Here is a 16,302-nt window from a genome sequence, read left to right as displayed (position 1 = left end):
AGGTGCTACAAGTAAATACAAAACCTTTGAAAACAGCGTTAACTTGGCAAAAATAACGAAAATATTAGTGCCGTTTTTGTCGTTTGTGTAACAGCACTAATTTTGAAAACTATGCCAAAAATTAGTGCTAAATTAGTGCTGACGATAAAGCATAGAAAGAAAATTAGTGCTATGTATAGTATGATAAAAATGACGATCGATTGTTTCCTTTGATGATGCCGCCATATTAGATTTTCGAATTATTTGGCCTACTGATAGTGGCACTAATTTTCTTTTTATGCGGTATCGACTTCACTAATTTAACACTAACATTGTGTATAGGTTTCATCTCAACCGGTTGAGTGGGTGGGGCTAGGTTCACGCTAGCCCCACCCACTTCTTTTTAGTTTTTTGACGTTTGTGTAACAGCACTAATTTTGAAAACTATGCCAAAAATTAGTGCTATATTAGTGCTGACGATGCCGCATAGAAAGAAAATTAGTGCTATGTATAGTATAATAAAAATGAGGATCGATTGTTGTCTTTGATGATGTCGCCATATTAGATTTTCGAATATTTTTGGCCTACTGATAGTGGCACTAATTTTCTTTTTATGCGGTATCGACAGCACTAATTTACCACTAACATTGTGCATAGGTTTCATCTCACTCGGTTGAGTGGGTGGGGCTAGCGTGAACCTAGCCCCACCCAAAATCGTTTTTGTTTTTTGACGTTTGTGTAACAGCACTAATTTTTTTTAACATTACAGGTCGTCAGCACTAATTCGGCCCTGACTTTTGTCATATGTTTTAAAATTAGTGCCGCTGTGGGTAGGGCCAGGTTCACGTGAAGACAGCCCCACCCACTTTTAATAATGGAACAGTGATTTTGTAAACTATGCCAAAAATTAGTGCTAAATTAGTGCTGACGATACTGCATAGAAAGAAGATTCGTGCTATATATCTTATCATAAAAATGAGGGATCTTTGGTTTTCTTTGATGATGCCGCCATTGAACATTTTCGAATATATTTTGGCCTTCTGATAATAGCACTAATTTTCTTTTTATGTGGTATCGACAGCACTAATTTAACACTAACCTTGGGTATAGGTTTTATCTCGATCGGTTGAGTGGGTGGGGCTAGCGTGAACCTAGCCCCACCCAGAATCATCTTTGTTTTTTGAAGTCTGTGTAACGGCACAATTTTTTTTAACATTACAGGTCGTCAGCACTAATTGGGCACTAATTTTTGGCATATGTTTTAAAATTAGTGCCGATGTGGGTGGGGCCAGGTTCACGGACATAGAATTTAAATCTGCTGTAAAAGGGAGGGCTAGCGTGTAAGTAGTCCATTATTAAAATGGCTTGTATTTCTGTTAGTAAAGCTAATGAAACGTTAAAGATTGTTGACCATTCTTGATCATACGATTTTCATAATAAAGTGTAAAATCGTGAGTATAGAAGACTAGCACTCATTTTCTATACTTTGTATCTCTGCTAGTAAAGTTAATCAAGCGTTGGAAATTGTTGATTAAAAATTATCAAACGATTACCATTGAGAAATTTCGAATATGGTGTAAATGGGGGGAGGGGCTAGCGGGAAGTTGCACCCGTTAATAAAATAGCTTATATTTATGTTACTAAGACCGATCAAACGTTAGAAATTGTTGATTATACGTGATCAAACGATGATCATGCTATTGACATAATAACGTATTGAATTGGAGGTGTAGGGGATAAGCTCATCTTTTACACCCATTATACCTGTGTTAGTAATGTTGATCAAAGGATGGAAATTGTTAACCAAACGATTTGGATAGAGATATTACGAATCTGGAATAAAGGAAAGATAGCGTGTTTTTAGTCCCCTGATAAAATATCCTTTATTTGTGTAAGTAAAACCGATCAAACGTTAGAAATTTTTGATCATACCTGATCAAACGATTGACACGAGAATAATTTTAAATTTAGTATGAGCTTAACTATATGCAGGTAATTTCAGTTCTACTTTATACAACCTCCTTCTCTTTCCTTTTATTAATAATTAATGAGAATTTTCTCTATGGTTTCTAAGAAGAGATTCTGCTCTGTGCTCAGATAAGAAACGATTTCTTAAAGGGTCTTCCCTAGTAAGATAGTGAAATCGGCCCTTGATCCAAATTGGGTCGCTATTAATCCAAAAGGTTACCCTTGACCAAAAACTACCTCAAAAAAATTTTTGACCCCTCACCCCCTCCCCTTACCGAATTATCGTATCATACATGCTCAAAATTGAATATTTTTTAATTTTGGTGGAGGTGATCGAAAAATTTTTAAAGTTTCACAGATTTTAGATACTATTTAGATGTAAATGTGCAATTTTTTTTTAAATCATCTATACGTATTTTCTTTATTTTTTTGTGTTGAAAATTTCAAAAATTTGTAGGAAAAAAATTTCTGGGGGGACTCGTCTCTGATTTTTTGGTTAAAAATTTGTTATACCCTTAGGTACAACATATATTTTTTTCCGGGGCCTGAAAGTGATGGCAATATTGTCAAAAATAAATAAAACTGAAAACAAACGTGTTGTTTCGGGCTCAAAAAACCTCGCGTCGGCTGAACGTATCTATCAGTGCTTGCTTCGCTGGCCGCACACACTGGCGCTCTTTACCGGTAGCGCTCTCTACCGCGAGCTGAGTGTAACTTTGTTGTGCAAGAGTCGTTAAAGTAGAAGCATTGTTACAGAGATATATTTGGTGTTTCTATTCCGAAATGGACCCAATCGAAGCAGCCGAAGAACAACAGAAGCGGAAGGGACGCAAGAGAAAGGAAAATTGTCAACTTTGACGAAGGATTGTTTGAAGGGGCCCTCACCTTCAGGGCAATAAAATGGTGGAAGAACTGTGCAGAAAACACGTTTGTTTTGAGTTTTATTTCTTTTTGACAATGTTGCCATCACTTTCAGGCCCTGAAAAAATATACACGGAAATATACCCCTAAGGGTATAACAAATTTTTAACCCAAAAAATCAGCGACGTGTCCCCCTCATAATTTTTCCCTACATTTTTTGAAATTTTCAACACTGAAAAAATAAAGAAAATACGCATCGATGGTTTTGAAAAAAAATACACATTTACATCTAAATAGTATCTACAATCTGTGAAACTTTCAAACTTTTTCGATCACCCCCACCAAAATTAAAAATTATTCAATTTTGAGCATGTATGATACGATAATTCGGTAAGGGGAGGGGGTGGGAGATCAAAATATCTTTTGAGGTAGTTTTAGGTCAAGGGTAACATTTTGGGTCAATAGCGACCCAATGTGGATCAAGGGCCAATTTCACTATCTTATTAGGAAAGACCCTTTAAGGAAGTATTTTTGACTATGCATAAATCTTGAATTAACAATATTTTGAAATTGTTTACGTTTGACTCATTTTAAAGAGTAATTCCAGACAGGTTATAAAATGATACTTATACGTAAACTTAATAGAGCACCTTATAACAATAACGAATTTCTCAGTACTGTAGCCAAAAATTACATTTACATGTGTATCCTTATAAGCAGATCAAATAATAAATCTGGTAAACAGTTCATGAAAATTCCATAATAATTTCATCAAGAAAAGAGAGGAATAAAAGTGTTGTGTTAATACCATATAAATAATAAGTAAAAGCAGAAAGGTAAATTTTAACACTAAGCAATAAGAGTTTACAAAGGGTTGGAAGGCGGAAATACAAACTTAAAATGTTAGTTTAGAATTCATGGAACTATTTGAGTCTCTTTCAGGGTTAAATTCCAAAGTTGGGCGTCCGTTTCCAGCAAAATTTTTAACATTTACAGGAAAGATATGGATAATTTGATCGTTTGTGTGCTTGATAATATATAAAAGTCTCGAAAAATCTGTTTATTTGTTATATATATGCGGCTATAAACATGGGACTATACGGTGAGCGGAGGGAACTACTTGGCGCAAGGTAACCGAACAGTTGCATTGTGGGAAAGAAACGAGCATTTATGTTATCAACATGGCGAATGTACAAGGGCAATGAACTAACAGTTTTAACATTTGTGAAGCAATACGTTGATAACGAGCAATTTTTTTTAAAAGTTTGTGAAGAGCACGAATTAATGAACCTAATAACAAATTACACAAAGTGTGCAGAGGAGATAACAGCGAAAAAGCGTGGCGAAAGCGGACGCCCAACTTTGGAATAAATGCCCTCTTTCATATAATGTCTTATCAACTAAACCTTGTATTAACCCTTATTTTTTGTCCTAAATTTTTTCGTATTCTTTTGTCGTGGGGTCTCACAGACCCCAATATCGTAGTTTGTATCTATATTGATAATTACCACTAACAATTTACTATTACAATTTATAATGACAATTTTAGACTGTATCTATATTGAAAATGACTACTAACAATTTACTATTAGAATTTACAATCACAACTAACTTAACCTAACCTAATATCGTAGACTGTATCTATATTGAAACTAACGACTAACAATTTACTGTTACCATTTACAATGACCACTAACCTCACCTAACCTAACCTAACAACTTATTATTTAGCTTAACATTCATTTAAAAAGCAAATCCTCTTCTGTTTTACAATTTAATCTTTAATAATGCTCAAAATACAATTTCACATTTGGTACATTTCAACCTATTTGTTATCATTAGAGGAGAACAGCATTTTTCACGTTTATTTACATGTTGCACAAATAAGTGCTTGGTGCTCTGCACAAAAATGTTTGTTGCATTTTTCACAGGCTAGCCTACTTTTTCTGTCCTTCTTTCTATCACAAAGATGACAACGCTTTCTTCCGTTTGCAGATGACGCTGAATTTGCTGATGTGCTTTCAGTTTTGGAGACTCCGAAGTGTTTCATTGCTTCAGTCACTGATTTGATAACCGAGCTGACATCTCGCATCTTCGCTGCATGTGAGGCTTTACCATATCCTCGACAAGGCTGGATAAAAGTTTACGCATCGCATTGGGTTTATTCGATAAATCTGGATTTTGAATTTTGAAAATTATAGATGCATTGAGCGCAGAAGCATCTACCATATTGAAGAGCGCAGCTAATGGCCACCTTCTTGTTTGCCGTTTTGTTGTGAATTCTCTCACCATTTGGTCAAATTTATCCACCGCCCCTTTGGTCTTGTTATAATATAGAATTATATCTGGCTTTTTCTTACCTGTGTCAGATACAGCGGTATCATGATGCTGCGTGCTGAGTAAAATCACAGCTTTGCTTCTCTTAGGTGCATAACTTACGATCGTTAGGTCTCCGTTGAATCCGAAGACAGATGTCAATGGACTACGAGATTTACTAGGTTGCATAATGTCCGGGATTTCACGTTTGTTCTTCATCGTTCCAACGAGAGTGAGATTCTGAGTTAGCAGGTACTGAGCAAGTTCAATACTTGTAAAATAATTGTCCATAGTAATGTTCCTTCCCCTTTTGAACAAATGGTTTGAAAGTTTCTTCACAACATTCTGAGCCAGATTATTCTCCACAGTACCTCCTGGTAGCTTTCCTACGTATACATAACCATTGAGTGCAAAATAGTTCAGTGCATCACATAACCAAAATATTTTTATGCCATATTTAGCTGGCTCATTAGGCATATATTGAACGAAACTGCAGCGACCACGAAATGGAACCAGTTGTTCATCCACTGTTACACAATCACCTGGAATATAATAATTTCTACAGTTTGCAAGAAAACATTCCCAAACAAATCGGATGGGGGCAAGTTTGTCTTCTTTCAGTCTATTTGCTCGTTTTCGTTTATCATCAAATCGAAGAAACCTTAAAATTTGATAAAATCGCATCTATGACATAGTCGCACGATACAAATTACCATTTGCACCTTTGTACAGTTCTATTACAGGACAGTCCCAATCACGATCAACCCCTGGCTGAATGCACAGTCCTAGAAATGCAATTAATTCTATCTTATCTAGTGGGTGTGTCCACTTAGCGCTTGAATCGGCAGTAGTCACTCGCCTTGCCTCAAGATTTGTGCATTGTACTATTTCGTCAAGAATAGTATCACTGAAAAATAATTTGAATGCTTCCCATGGCGTAGGAAGGTGTACATTCTTTTTCACACCAATCGAAGATGAAATTATGTTATGTCTTCTAGTTTGTGTAGGTGGCGGCGGCTCGGGATTCCAGTACATTCTGTTTTTCGAAACTCGCTGAGGATCACCACAATTGTTCACAACAATATTTTCACTTCCTGATTCTTGATCACTCACGTTTGATTCACCCACCTCATCTTCACTTTCACTAGTTTCCTCAATACCAGCTGAAGGATCGTCATAGTCGTTTTCTGGTGGCAAATCTTCGTCTTCAGAATCAGTTTTATCTTCGCTGAAATTTCCTTCACTTTCTTCGTCACTATCTTCAAACAGTACGGAGCTAACAGTTCGAGGTCTCTTAGGTTCAGACATAATAAAGAAGAACAAATATTTTTTTCCGAAAAGCTAATTGTTTGGAAAACTAATTAGGCATACACTACACTATAATGATTGCTTACAAGGAGAGACGAAAACAGCGATCACACTGGTAGATGAAGAAATTCTTAACATTTTCCTTCTCAGATTGAAAGAAATTGCGATCAACTAAGGTCTGCTATACACGATCAAACTTTCGGTTTACTTTGCATGCATCAAACTCTGGATGGGCGTATTCCTAATTCGATCAAATAACTTCGCCAGTGGATGCAAGGTAGATAGCACATTTGTAGATAACACAGTCCCACCTTCTAGATTGTCAATGATAAATTGGTGAGTCACACGTCACTCGGCAATTTGCCAGTGATAATGTTGAGGATAGGACTGTGCTATCTACAAATGAATATACCTTGGATCTATCGGTGAAGATATCTAACTTGCCTAACTGAGGTACGGCCGCTTGGTCGATTTGGTGGTAAAATAACACACATAAATACGCTGAAAGGAAGCAAGATTTCTCCCATCAGCCTTATTTGGAAAAATTCCGTGATTATTAGAGTAAAAGAGAAGTTAAAAATCACAAATTTATAAATTGTCTTTTCCTAGTACTTTCCATGTAGCAACAGACAGATCGCTGTAGTCCTTCGCACCATCAACCAGTGACGGATCTAGGAGGTAAAATTTTGGAAGGGGGCAACCAGATTCCAGTTTATGATAGGTATATCCTGAGTTTAAGTAAACCATTTTAATTTGAAAAATATATATATAAATAGTAGCTTCAATTATTTTTGACATTCAAAAATTTTGTGGGGCCTGGACCCCCCAGTCCCGAGCTAGATCCGCCACTGCCATCAACAAACAAGTACGAACTATTTTGAATTCATTTTACACGAGGTTAATTGCCAGAAAGTCTCAGTAATATAATTTAAACTTTCTTCATAACTATTAGCAAACTGACTCCCAGTTGGGGTCACACAGACCCCACGACAGAAAAAGCAGGGTTATTTACAACTAAGTCAGATAATTATGGCTTAGGCGATAGAAAATTTGTTATAGTCATAAAATATACTGTAAAATTGAATTTCTGAAGATGTCAGAAACGTGCTGTGTTTTAACTATCAAAATAAGGAAATAATCGAGCGGTATGACTCCTTGGGGTCTGTGAGACCCCACGACATAAAACTGGGGTTAAGTATAATTGTTTGTAAACATACTATTCATTGTTTCTCCAATATCTGGATTTATAACATAAACTCCTGTAAATTATATTTTCGATATACCGGTGCAACTTACTACATAATGCATGTACTACGAGTCACGTTCACACACTGAACACATTCCTTTCTGTTGTTCTGAAGCATTAGGTGAGATTTAAGTTTATACACACGAGTATATATTTAGATTAGAATTATTAAAAGTACATTTCTAGATAGCAAGTAATTTTAGAATTCAATTCGGAAGTACTTTAAATCATAACTTGAACCAATCCGATTACTTTTACGATACGCAATCACACTAAGCTACGTAACCGCGCCAGAGATAATTGTCTTTTATTTAACAAAGCTTGAAGTCTGTGCAAATACAAATGAATGTACTGATGTTTGCTCGCTCACTCTTTCGAGGTGGCTGCACTGATTTTCTGATTGTGGAACACGAGTAAACATCGGTACGAGTAAACATGGTCCAATTTAGGTTATTCTCACATTTTCGGCAATATTAATTGAAAAGGTGAGGAAGGAAACTTAAAATGTAAAGGTAATCGAAAGTGACCAATCTCCGTGTGCAATCGATCGTTTTTACTGGTACCTGAGTTGAAAAATGACACTTCCAATATCTTAATAAGTGAAAATTTCTCCCACAGCGGATTACAGAGGGAAAAATAGTGTGAGAAGTAGATGACAAGTTAAAGTATTTCAAAAGAAACACCCTATTTTAGTGTCCAATCAATAGTTTTCGGGGTTGCTGAAACACATAGTGGGTCTCCTGATACTGTTTTAGTCCAAGTGTATGCCCCGTTGAGAAAGGGACTCTGGGAAGATGATGAGAATGAGTTGACATGTAAAAATAATGAAAAAGTCCGATATTTATACCCATTCTATTGTTTTCTGAGTCGACACTCCCAATACTGAGTCAATCCTTTTCCATCCCTATCCTAAGAGGAGAAGAGGTTCAGAAACTTTCAACGAACCTATTCTCCTTGTGCGAAGAACAGACACTTCAGCTAGTAATACACTTAATAATTGTTTATGTCTCTCACCTCATCAGTTATTACATTTAATTGTACTTGCATGATATCTATAGACTGTTGAATGTCAGACACCCTGCAACGGTATGATGTAACATCTAAGGGCAGTGTGTATGTAGCAGATGGGTAACGTATGTTCCGTACTGATTTCTGTAGTGAGCAAGAGGATTCTATATATTTGTATAATATACCGCTGTCCGGAGAGGGGATTTTTCTCATTGTGTTACTAAATGTGTCGCAAAGTAGGATTAATAATTATATGACACCTTGGATCCCCAGTAACAAAATTAACATCAACACTTGAACACAAACGGATATATGGACATTTTCGATGAAGGTTGTGGTTGCTTCCTTGATTGATTAAGATGTTAAAGGAGCCCTAGGACCGAGGCTATTTGTCACCGCCACTAAAAGTTAATGACGGGCGAAGAGTTAATGTTTCACGTAAGAAAATAAACTTTCCAAGTAAAGAAAATCTCCAAAAATACAATTTCTAAAATGGTCAAAATGGACTCACTAAAACATCGTAGATTTTTTTTAAAGTTCGCGAGGAAAATAATAAATTATAAAATATGAAGCGCGTAGGAAAAAGTGCAAACAAAGAATAATATTAACAATAAACAAAACAAGTAAAACCTAAAACATATGAACTATTTCAATAGGTTGAATATAAGCCAGAATACGGACACTAAATATAGGATTATGACTAAAAACCTGACTAATACTATATTGTAATCCTAAAGTTTCTATGAGGTATGAGTACTTCGATCATTCTATAATAACGTGTCCCATAGATTCTTTACAATATGGGCGGTTTATATCACGCAGTAAACACACGTGTGAGATAAGAGTGCCCGATATCCAAACGCAATGTTTCATCTCGGCAATATACCCTTAGTTATTTAACTTATCCCATCATAGTAAAGAAAATTTATTTCGGGTATATTTACTCCCTGAACATAGATTGAAACATATTTGGTTTATACTAATAGTGTTTTCGTAATGAAACAGTCACTTCTTCGTATGATAAAATTTAACTTGTTTATTGTACCTAGTAATTGAATAGGAAAAGGTGTTAAGTGAACTTGTGTCACTTTCAGGTGCTCTGCACTTCCACATAACAACGAATCACATCATTATCATATGGTTTTAATAATGCAGAATATAAACCAATTGTTACTCGTGTTGAAAAATGTAAGCAAATCCAGTTTCTTAAGACCATTTTGCGACCTATGGATATTTAATGTCAATTCTTTTAATTAAGATTCCATTTCAACCGCCAACACACCCTTACAATATTATATTTTAGCAAATTAAATAGAAAGTATCATCTCTAAATTTAAGTTTGAATATCTCTTTTAAGGTGTTGCCCATAATGTGTAACTTAATAATATTTCCTTTTCATTTCGTTAACACAGCGTCAAGAAAGATTTTCCAGTATGATCGTGGTAAACATCGTTCTAGGCTTTTTGGCTGTTTCTCTAGTGGAAACTTCAAGTTTAAACATTTCATGTCTGGAAGAATCAAGTTTAAACACTGACATCCTTATTCAGTGTATGAGAAGAATTTTAGAACAATATTTCATAGAAACAAGATCGTTAGTGGTGTTTGTTCCAATTAGAAAATCTAGCATAAGTAGTTCTTTAAGGAAAATAGTTAAAGTACCACAAATAATTTTAAGGTACGAAGGGATAATTCATACTAGTCAAATCGATTCAACGGAATGGCCATTGAAAAGCAAAAGTTTGAATTACTTCATCGAATTATCGGAATTAGATTTATCGGAAATTATAATTCAAACTGCTATGTCACTTACGATCTGGAATTCAAATGCAAAGTTTGTAGTAATGCTACTTGGCACTACATGTAAAGAACAAAATATTAGGTCAATTTTCAACATTTGTATGAGAGAGGATATGTTTAATGTCGTACTTTTATGTCAGTCATCTCAAATGTATGCTCTTGGTAAAGGAGAATATCAACATAAAAGTAAACCACTTTCAATTTTTGTTTTCACTTATTTTCCTTTCAATGAAAATAATTGCAAACAATACACGAGATAAGTTCTATTGGATGTATGGGCTAATAATCGTTTTCTGAAAGAACAAAATATATTTCCTGATAAGCTCAAAAACTTATACGAATGTCCTCTTCTGTTTGATGTTACTCAAGTTCCGCCTAAGACTTTGTTTAAACAAAAAGCTAACTCATCTGTGGAACTTATAGGTCAAACAGGAAAATTAATTGAAACGTTCTATGATAAATTAAACTTTACGTTCAACATGAAACCCATTTGGGAAGAATATGGATTTAGAGATGCTAATGGCTCATACAATGGACCTTTCAGAAAAATTATATCCAAGTCATGTGAAGGCAGTTTCACTATTATCACTATCGATGAAGGAGTGAACAAAGATGTTGATGCTATATTTGCCCATGATTTTGCATGCAGGATTTGGATAGTTCCTACACCTAGTTATTATCCATCTTGGATGAACATAATATTCCCATATCCTTTCATATATTGGGGTTTTATCTATTTGGTATTCGTATCAAAGACAGGCAATATTCCCCAGTAATAAACATGGAATAAATGTAGTTATACCACACCGTTTGTGAATGCCTCATGGCATGGAAGGATTCTGGTACCTTCTAGGGGAAGTTAAGAGGCCTCATGCTGGTGAAATTAAAATACCGCTAATTTTACAGTAATTATGTGATATCTTCAAATAGATAAAAAAAAATAATCGAAATGTGGAACAAGAACGCCGTAGACAATATTATTTTTCATGACATATCGTTATCAGGACTCACTTATCTGCTTTCGAATTTCGATCCATTTTGAAAATCGGCATTTATTTTCGCGTTTCTAAACGGCTGAAAACGGAAAGCCACTAGGTGGCTTGTGATAACGGCACCTCACGCAAAATAATATTGTCTAGGGTGCTCTTGTTTCACATTTCAATTGTATTTTATCTATTTGAAGATATCGCATAAATACTGTAAAATTAGTTGTATTTTAATTTTGCCGGGATGAGCCTGTTAAGAGAAAAATCAAGTCATAAATTTTGTACATAAATTTTCAAGACGAGATGAGGAAAACATTTCCGGTACAGAGACCATAAAACATTCCTTGAGAATCGAGACAAGGAAAGATATACAAAATTTCCGAGACAAGACAACCTTATTTCTCGTCTCATGGATAACACTAATTGCTACACAAAAGTACACCTTGAAGTTATGAGTACTTATTACATCTCAGTTCGTATTTGTTGTTTAAGTATTTTATTTATTACTAAGTTAAGTTGAAACATACACCAATCTGAAATTTCAAATCAGTATAGTTGAGCAGAAATGGTTTATTTTATATCACAGTTCAAAATCACACATTTAACTGTCATGGCGATTCTCTCAGTTATTATAAAACATCTCCTTGGCAACGGTTGACATCACTATAGCAACTTACAAAAAAATATCTACCAATCTACAAATACTATTCACATATCTTTCTTCTTCTTTTTCTACAAAATGCTTGAGCACTGCTGACCGACTATAGACAAAAATATATAAGATACAATGTTATCGTTGTACAGTATCATAGTGTTATGACAAGTGCCATTTGTCAGTATTCTTGAGTAATCATTACAAAATCATAAAAGTTAAAATTCTGAATGGTTGCCAGTCATGCGCGGCTACTACGTGGGTGCTCCGGGGCTCCAGGACTCACACAAATAATCTTGTGGGTGCGGCACACCCACAAGATTTTTTATTTTGATAGAAACAAAATAAAAAAAATATTTCTCACTTGTAATTATCAAAAAATAATAAGCAATTGAGACATTGAGATGAAGTTAACATATCTAATCACTAAAACAAAATTGTCTGTTTCAAATGTGTTTGTGCAGAGGCACCCAAGCAAGAGACTTAATTTTGTCACTTTGTAGTTTATGTTCACAACAAAATCCTTGAAAGTTCTTTCTGCAATATCATTAAAATTATTTGCTTTTATGAAGATATTTTTTTTCATTTTCACTTGTATGAATGCGGTAATTTCTTTTGGTAACGTATTGATAATATCATTGCCTCTTGTAATCATTGTGCAACATGTAAGTTGTTTTAAAGTATACTCTTTAATGTTCGGATTACATATGTTGAGAATATTCATTACAGTAACTTATCCTTATCCTTGGACCCGGGTTTGAACCCGTTTCTCTTGCGTTTAAGTCAGCCGTGTTACCGACTCAGCTAGGGCAGCCTCAACTTAAGTGCCGATATATTTTACTTTGTCACAGCACAGCCCTTTATGACAGTATACATAGAAGATTTTAAGTAAACGGAAATCAATCAAAAAAAATGTCGACACCCCCTTGAAAATATAACTCGTTCCGCCATTGATATGTACCCACATAAATTTTTAGAAAGTCGGCGTCATTGTTGCCAGTTAGTACAGCACAAGAGAATAATTCTTCCCTTCATCAAGCACAGCAAAATTAACGACACTTTCTGAAGTTACAATGAATTCTTTCTATGATTTTGTAACGTAGTAAGCATACGTCATTGCTTATTTGCTTTATACTTTTAAATATATGTGTAAAGATTTCTTTCCCCAAAACATAAAGCGTTGCTCTTATTATTCTCCACGCAATCAAGATACAATTGTATTGTTTACTATAGTATGGTATCTCAGTCAGGGGCGGATCCAGAACGGACTTCTGGGGGCGGATAGGTTGTAACACTGCTACCTAGAGCTACTTTTAAGAGTTTCAAACTCTGGGATGGGTTTTATTTATATATAAAATAAGAAAATTTCCTCTCCGATCGCCTTTTCCTCCGGATCTGACCTTGATCTCAGTAAGTACAAGCACCAAAAATTTTGTTCACAATGAATTATTTTCTCTTGATTGATTACAGAGAATATATTTTGCTTCTTTTCTAGCGTAAAGAAATCCAGAAAACTATCAAGTCGTTAATGAACCAGCAACAACAGACACCATAATATGATATATAGCGCATTACTATTTGATATGCTCATGTTCCATTATACTACCATGTTGTTACAATACATAAAGAAAAATAATAGAGCATATTCGTTTCAGTATTTTAACATTTCCCAAGAACAAAGAAACTGAACTTAATGTAGGCTCAATTGCAAATTGAGGAATATAAGGTTCACTTCTATTAGTTCGCTAATGGTTCCTGTTCCGTTCTTATTAAGATTCGTTCATTGAGAACATGTTCTCCCTTAATATACATATATTAATGAAAGATCGTTATTGTTCTTTGCAGTTACATTTTTTTTTTTCACTGATCCAAAAATAGTTCCAGTTGGCTATCAGTTTTGCATTGAACTGCGTAAAATAAAATAAAATACCTTTGGTATTTCAAGTACTTGTTAAAGAAACTGATTCGTTTCCTAACATGTACTTGATTCGCTGCACAATTAAATAAGCTTAAAACAATTGAATGAAGCAATAAAAAAATTTCATGGAAAATTTTAATTCTTCCAATATCTAGTAAATATCTGAAGATGGTTGTATATGCGTGAAATCACACGCAGAGATAAATAAAACTAAATGTTCGTTTTAGAAAAGGGAAATCAGTGTTGATTTCAGTTTTAGTGGCAATTTTTCCATCAGTAAATAAAAGGTAAGGAAACATACATATTATGTTTTACATTTTTAGATGGCATTAAAAATCACAGTAAACACTACCTCAACTTATCTGTCTATTATGTCTATAGCTGGTAAATAATGGATTAAATGAAATCTTTCAGTTTAACACCACACGATTAGTCCTTTAGGCTAAGGAAAACAGATGATTAAGACAAGTGAAGGATAAGGTGGAATGGGAAAATGGGAGAAAACACGAATACCCTGAAAAACCCACGGTTTTCCACCACAAACTTACTTGGCTGGAAAATGAACCAGGGACGACTATACGTACCAGAGATAAGTGCTTTACCATTGGGACACATTACCCCATATATAATGGACAATGAATTGTAATTAATTATATTATTTTTTTTTAATATTCGAATATAAATATCTCAAAGTTGCTGAGGTGGTTTAGTAGAGCAGTCTAGGCCAAACATGACCTCGGTTAGAGTCTCCATAAAAATCATAAAAGTGTTTAATTGTCCACGATGTTTGTGAGTTCGCCTCTGCGTCGAGTTTGAAATGATCAAAGTATAAGGCTAGCTACACGTTCACCAGAAGACAGCCAATCCGAGGCTTGGTACAGGCAGGAGACTGTGAACATTCGAACAAAGCCTTGTACCGCATACTCACCCGAACATGTGGTAGACAAAGACCTCACATATTGACCAGAAAGCAGTGAACATTCGAACAAAGCCTTGTACCGCATACTCACCCGAACATGTGGTAGACAAAGACCTCACATATTGACCAGAAAGCAGTGAACATTCGAACAAAGCCTTGTACCGCATACTCACCCGAACATGTAGTAGACAAAGACCTCACATATTGACCAGAAAGCAGGACCATAGATGTTCATTTTACTTCGACCTCACTCACCCTCGCCCTCGTAGTAGCAGTTGGCCCTCACCCTCGTTCACCCTCGCCCTCGCGAATGGAATTGTCCATCGCCCTCGCGCGCCCTCACCCTCGCTGTCAAAACTTGTCCTCGCCCTCGCGCACCCTCGCCCTCGCGGCCAAAACTTGTCCTCGCCCTCGCGCACCCTCACCCTCGCCATCGAAGCTTGTCCTCGTCCTCGCGCACCCTCGCCTTCGCTGCCGAAACTTGTCCTCGCCCTCGCGCACCCTCGCCCTCGCTGTCGAAGCTTTTCCTCGCCCTCTCGCACCCTCCCCCTCGCCATCGAAGCTTGTCCTCGCCCTCGCGCACCCTCACCCTCGCCATCGAAGCTTGTCCTCGCCCTCGCGCACCCTCGCGCACCCTCGCCCTCGCGATAGGAGTTGTCCATTATCCTCGCTCGCCCTCGCCTTCGTGCTCAAAACTTTTCCTTGCCCTCATATCATTGAGGGCGAGGGTAATTGAGGGTGAGGAGACCTCGAGAGGGCCTCCTTCGTGAGGATCAGAGCATCAATTATTCAACCTATTTGTTGAATTATTTCCTTATCGTCAGTGGCGGATCCATTGGGGGCGATCGGGGCGATCGCTCCCCCCCCCCCCAGAAGAGGAAACTTCTTTATTTTATATATACAAATAAAACGCATCCCAGAGTTTGGAGCTCTTAAAAGTAGCTCTAAGTACAGCAGTATTACAACCCACCACCCCCACCAGAAGTCCGTTCTGGATCCGCCCTTGCTTAACATACGTCCTAAAGAAAGGAAACTAAACATATCATCGTATAACTTACTGTGGAACACCTAAAATGGAACAACTGTTACAATGGAGATCTCGGTCGATAGTGACGTTTACATCATTTATCAACAGTATCCAATGCCTTTACTTCAAAATGTTCCTTGAACTACGATGCAAGCATAAGTATTCAGCCACACAAGGGCGGCTCTCATGAGGGTGAGGGTGAAATCAAGGTTTGATGAGTGGTGGTAGAGTGACTGCCGCGGACTATCTGTCAGAATTTGACAGTCAACACGTTGGCCATCCCTGATGTATGTAGCGTAACTGAGGAATTTGAACAA

The 16,302-nt window shown here is 36.3% G+C and overlaps 1 protein-coding gene across 1 annotated transcript in view; it reads left to right on the top strand.

Moving 5' to 3' along the window:
* LOC145693969 (chymotrypsin-1-like) overlaps positions 1 to 16,302 on the top strand; it is a 150,255-nt gene that overhangs the window by 75,816 nt on the left and 58,137 nt on the right. The window lies entirely within an intron of this gene.

Source organism: Thermobia domestica, chromosome 9 (assembly GCF_964235325.1).
Source record: "Thermobia domestica chromosome 9, izTheDome1.hap1.1, whole genome shotgun sequence".
Classification (NCBI taxonomy): Eukaryota; Metazoa; Arthropoda; class Insecta; order Zygentoma; family Lepismatidae; genus Thermobia; species Thermobia domestica.
The sequence above is the reverse complement of the archived record's forward strand: the minus strand, read 5'-3'. Positions and strand labels throughout refer to the sequence as shown.